The sequence below is a fragment of the Coregonus clupeaformis genome, chromosome 16 (assembly GCF_020615455.1).
Source record: "Coregonus clupeaformis isolate EN_2021a chromosome 16, ASM2061545v1, whole genome shotgun sequence".
NCBI classification, from domain to species: Eukaryota; Metazoa; Chordata; class Actinopteri; order Salmoniformes; family Salmonidae; genus Coregonus; species Coregonus clupeaformis.
The window spans coordinates 57,265,744-57,272,276 of NC_059207.1; positions in this window are offsets into that span (position 1 = coordinate 57,265,744).

Sequence of the window (6,533 nt, forward strand, 5' to 3'; positions counted from 1 at the left end):
ACATATCTCCGGACCTAATCATTGCCACAGTCATACCCTGGATCTAGTTTTGTCCCGTGGAATAAATATCTTTCCTCATAACCCCGGACTATTGGACCACCATCTTATTATGTTTGCAATCGCAACAAATAATCTTCTCAGACCCCAACCAAGGACCATCAAAAGCTGTTCGATAAATTATCGGACAACCCAAAGATTCCTAGAGGCCATCCCAGACTCCCTCCACCTACTTAAGGAAATCGGAGTACAAAAATCAGTTAACGACCTAACTGAGGATCTAAATTTAACCTTGCGTAATACCCTAGATGCAGTCGCACCACTATAAACAAAAAACATTTGTCACAAGAAACTAGCTCCCCGGTATACAGAAAATACCCGAGCCATGTAGCAAGCCTCCAGAAAATTGGAACGGAAATGGCGCTCCACCAAACTGGAAGTCTTCCTACTTGCTTGGAAAGAAAGTACAGAGCAATATCGAAGAGCCCTCACTGCAGCTCGATTATCCTATTTTTCAAACCTAATTGAGGAGAATAAGAACAATCCAAAATGTCTATTTGATCCTGTCGCAAAGCTAACTAAAAAGCAGCATTCCCCAAGAAAAGATGCCTTTCACTTCAGCAGTGATGAATTAATTAACTTTGACGAAAAGATCATGATCATTAGAAAGCAAATTACGGACTCCTCTTTGAATCTACGTATTTCTCCAAAGCTCAGCTGTCCTGAGTCTGCATAAAACTGCCAGGACCTAGGATCAATGGAGACACTCAAGTTTTTTAATCCTATATCTTTTGACACATTCAAAATAGTCATGGCCTCTAAACCTTCAAGCTGCACACTGGACCCTATTCCAACTAAGCTACTGAAAGAGCTACTTCCTGTGCCTGGCCCTCCTATGTTGAACATAATAAATGACTCACTATCTACTGGATGTGTACCAAACTCACTAAAAGTGGCAGTAATAAAGCCTCTCTTGAAAAAGCCAAACCTTGACCCAGAAAATGTAAAAAACGATCGACCTATATCGAATCTCCAATTCCTCTCAAAAGTGTTCACTGCCTTCCTGAAGACAAAAAATATACACGAAACGCTTCAGTCTGGTTTTAGACCCCATCATAGCACTGAGACCACACTCGTGAAGGTAGTACAGTGCCTTATAATTAAATAATATAAATATAATTGGTCATTTAGCAGACGCTCTTATCCAGAGCGACTTACAGGAGCAATTAGGGTTAAGTGCCTTGCTCAAGGGCACATCGACAGATTTTTCACCTAGTCGGCTCGGGGATTAGAACCAGCGACCTTTCGGTTACTGGCACAACGCTCTTAACCACTAGGCTACCTGCCGCCCCTATACATACACTACATGACCAAAAGTATGTGGACACCTGCTTGTCGAACATCTCATTCCAAAATCATGGGCATTAATATGGAGTTGGTCCCCCCTTTGCTGCTATAACAGCCTCCACTCTTCTGGGAAGGCTTTCCACTAGATGTTGGAACATTGCTGTGGGGACTTGTTTCCATTCAGCCACAAGAGCATTAGTGAGGTCGGGCACTGATGTTGGGCGATTAGGCCTGGCTCGCAGGTCGGCGTTCCAATTCATCCCAAAGGTGTTCGATGGGGTTGAGGTCAGGGCTCTGTGCAGGCCAGTCAAGTTCTTCCACACCAAGCTCGGCAAACCATTTCTGTATGGACCTCACTTTGTGCACGGGAGCATTGTCATGCTGAAACAGGAAAGGGCCTTCCCCAAACTGTTGCCACAAAGTTGGAAGCACAGAATCGTCTAGAATGGCATTGTATGCTGTAGCGTTAATATTTCCCTTCACTGGAACTAAGGGGCCTAGCCCGAACCATGAAAAACAGCCCCAGACCATTATTCCTCCTCCACCAAACTTTACAGTTGGCACTATGCATTCAGGCAGGTAGCGTTCTCCTGGCATCCGCCAAACCCAGATTCGTCCATCGGACTGCCAGATGGTGAAGCGTGATTCATCACTCCAGAGAACGCGTTTCCACTGCTCCAGAGTCCAATGGCGGTGAGCTTTACACCACTCCAGCCGACGCTTGGCATTGCGCATGGTGATCTTAGGCTTGTTTGCGGCTGTGGAGACCTTAGGAGGGGTTGCTGCCTTAGCTGAAGGAGGTGTGGAAACCACAGGGGAGGCGCCGACATCGAGTGTGGAGGCTCAGGCAGCGCAGACTCCCTCGCTAAGGTTGTCATTTCATGGTGCTGGGCCATTGGCTGCTCGGAGCGCTGGCAGTAGTCACTGGTGGGCCCCATGGGAGGTCCAGGGGGCTTGAGAGGGTAGCTGTCGCTTTTAGGCAGTCGCTGGGAGACAGATGCTCTCTCCATCCCGTTGTAGCCTTTATCCACATCCTTAAACGCCTTGAAAAAGGATTCATTTTTCCTATTTTGTTGCATTTCAACCTGTAATTTAAATGGATTTTTATTTTTATTTTATGTAATAGACATACACAAAATAGTCCAAATTGGTGAAGTGAAATGAAAAAAATAACTGCATATGTATTCACCCCCTTTGCTATGAAGCCCCTAAATAAGATCTGGTGCAACCAATTACCTTCAGAAGTCACATAAATTGTTAAATAAAGTCCACCTGTGTGCAATCAAAGTGTCACATGATCTGTCACATGATCTTAGTATATATACACCTGTTCTGAATGGCCCCAGAGTCTGCAACACCACTAAGCAAGGGACACCACCAAGCAAGCGGCACCATGAAGACCAAGGAGCTCTCCAAACAGGTCAGGGACAAAGTTGTGGAGAAGTACAGATCAGGGTTGGGTTATAAAAAAATATCAAAAACTTTGAACATCCCACGGAGCACCATTAAATCCATTATTTAAAAAATGGAAAGAATATGGCACCACAACAAACCTTCCAAGAGAGGGCCGCCTGCCAAAACTCACAGTCCAGGCAAGGAGGGCATTAATCAGAGAGGCAACAAAGAGACCAAAGATAACCATGAAGGAGCTGCAAAGCTCCACAGCGGAGATTGGAGTATCTGTCCATAGGACCACCTTTAGCCATACACTCCACAGAGCTGGGCTTTACAGAAGAGTGGCCAGAAAAAAGCCATTGCTCAAAGAAAGAAATAAGCAAACACGTTTGGTGTTTGCCAAAGGGCATGTGGGAGAATCCCCAAACATATGGAAGGAGGTACTCTGGTCAGATGACTCTAAAATTGAGCTTTTTGGCCATCAAGGAAAACGCTATGTCTGGCACAAACCCAACACCTCTCATCACCCCGAGAACACCAACCCCCAGTGAAGCATGGTGGTGGCAGCATCATGCTGTGGGGATCTTTTTCATCGGCAGGGACTGGGAAACTGGTCAGAATTGAAGCAATGATGGATGGCGCTAAATACAGGGAAATTCTTGAGGGAAACCTGTTTCAGTCTTCCAGCGATTTGAGACTGGGACGGAGGTTCACCTTCCAGCAGGACAATGACCCTAAGTATACTGCTAAAGCAACACTTGAGTGGTTTAAGGGGAAACATTTAAATGTCTTGGAATGGCCAGACCTCAATCCAAAGCCCAGACCTCAATCCAATTGAGAATCTGTGGTATGACTTAAAGATTGCTGTACACCAGCAGAACCCATCCAACTTGAAGGAGCTGGAGCAGTTTTGCCTTGAAGAATGGGCATAAATCCCAGTGGCTAGATGTGCCAAGCTTATAGAGACATACCCCAAGAGACTTGCAGCTGTAATTGCTGCAAAAGGTGGCTCTACAAAGTATTGACTTTGGGGGGGTGGATAGTTATGCACGCTCAAGTTTTTTGGTTTTTTTGTCTTAATTCTTGTTTGTTTCACAAAAAAAAATATTTTGCATCTTCAAAGTGGTATGCATGTTGTGTAAATCAAATGATACAAACCCCCCAAAAATCCATTTTAATTCCAGGTTGTAAGGCAACCTGGGATGCCAAGGGGGGTGAATACTTTCGCAAACCACTGTAAATTACCTTTTAATGGCGTCAGACCAAAACTCTGCATCTGTCCTCGTGCTCCGAGACCTTAGTGCTGCTTTTGACACCATCGATCACCACATTCTTTTGGAGAGATTGGAAACCTTAATTGGTCTACATGGACAAGTTCTTGCCTGGTTTAGATCTTATCTGTCGGAAAGATATCAGTTCGTCTCTGTGGATGGTTTGACCTCTGACAAATCAATTGTATGTTTCGGTGTTCCTCAAGGTTACGTTTTAGGACCACTATTGTTTTCACTATATATTTGACCTCTTGGTGATGTCATTCGGAAATACAATGTTAACTTTCATTGCTATGCGGACGACACACAGCTGTACATTTCGATGAAACATGGTGAAGCCCCAATATTGCCTACCCTGGAAGCCTGTGTTTCAGACATAAGGAAGTGGATGGCAGCAGATTTCGTACTTATAAACTCGGACAAAACAGAGATGCTAGTTCTAGGTCCCAAGAAACAAAGAGATCTTCTGTTGGATCTGACAATTAATCTTGATGGTTGTACAGTCGTCTCAAAAAAAACTGTTGAGGGGTGCATCACTTGAGTGGGTTGAGTCACTGACGTGATCTTCCTGTCCGGTTTGTCGCCCCCTCGGTCTCGTGCAGTGGAGGAGATCTTCGTGAGCTATACTCACCCTTGTCTCAGGGTAGTAGGTTGGTGGTCTGTTGATATCCCTCTGGTGGTGTGGGGCTGTGCTTTGGCAAAGTGGGTGGGGTTATATCCTGCCTGGTTGGCCCTGTCCGGGGGTATCTTCGGACGGGGCCACAGTGTCTCCCGCCCCCCCCCCTCCCCCCCTGTCTCAGCCTCCAGTGTCTATGCTGCAATAGTCTATGTCCCGGGGGTCAGTCTGTTATATCTGGTGTTATTCTCCTGTCTTATTTTGTGTCCTGTGTGAATTTAAGTATGCTCCCTCTAATTATCTCTCTCTCCCTCCCATCCCGGAGGACCTGAGCCCTAGGACCATGCCTCAGGACTACCTGTCTGATGACACCTTGCTGTCCCCAGTCCACCTGGTCGTGATGCTGCTCCAGTTTCCACTCTTCTGCCTGTGGCTATGGAACCCTGACCTGTTCACCTGACATGCTACCTTGTCCCAGACCTGCTGTTTTCAACTCTCTCTCTCTCTACCGCACCTGCTATTTCAACCTCTAAATGCCCGGCTATGAAAAGCCAAGTGAATTTTACTCCTGATGTACTGACCTGTTGCAACCTCTACAACCACTGTGATTATTATTTGACCCTGCTGGTTATCTATGAACGTTTGAACATCTTGGAGAAGAATCTGGCCTTAATGGCCATGTACTGTTATAATCTCCACCCGGCACAGCCAGAAGGGACTGGCCACCCCTCAGAGCCTGGTTCCTCTCTAGGTTTCTTCCTAGGATTCTGCCTTTCTATGGAGTTTTTCCTAGCTACCGTGCTTCTACATCTGCATTGCTTGCTGTTTTGGGTTTTAGGCTGGGTTTCTGTATAGCACTTTGTAACATCTGCTGATGTAAAAAGGGCTTTATAAATACAATGTGATTGATTGATTGGAGAATGTTCCTAGAACATTACCAAAATGTAAATTAAATGTAACCATGTTTGAACCTTTAGGAAATGTTATTTTAAAGTAATGAAATACTAAGAAAATAATTTTTGTCAAGTTCCTTAAATGTGCTGAGAATGTTCCAAAGCCAAGCAACTATCCTGCACCATTCCCAGAAAGTTGTGGGAAGGTAGTATGCAAAATAACCATAGGACAACCACACTCTCACAAAGCTCTAAGAAACATATGATTCTCAGAACGTTATGTGCTAGCTGGGTTATGTCATATTGAGTACTGTTGTGTTTTAGAGATCAGCTTGTTGATCGCAGTAGATGCAGCTGTTGTAGTAGCTCTAATCGATGTAAATACACAGACTGAGATTTTTTTTGTATGCATGTGTTTGCGTGCGTGCGTGTGTCACAGCCTTGATCTCATCCCCTAAATGTAAGAGCAATCAAAAATTACAACATTCAACATGCTGTAACTTACATAAACATTTGCCAAAGTCAAAGCAAACAATGTCCCTGGTCAAACTATACAGTTGAAGTCGGAAGTTTACATACACTTAGGTTGGAGTCATTAAAACGCGTTTTTCAACCACTCCACAAATGTCTTGTTAACAAACTATAGTTTTGGCAAGTCGGTTAGGACATCTACTTTGTGCATGACACAAGTCATTTTTCCAACAATTGTTCACAGACAGATTATTTCACTTATAATTCACTGTATCACAATTCCAGTGGGTCAGAAGTTTACATACACTAAGTTGACTGTGCCTTTAAACAGCTTGGAAAATTCCAGAAAATGATGTCATGGCGTTAGAAGCTTCTGATAGGCTATTTGACATAATTTGAGTCAATTGGAGGTGTACCTGTGGATGTATTTCAAGGCCTACCTTCAAACTCAGTGCCTCTTTGCTTGACATCATGGGAAAATCAAAAGAAATCAGTCAAGACCTCAGAAAAAAATTTGTAGACCTCCACAAGTCTGGTTCATCC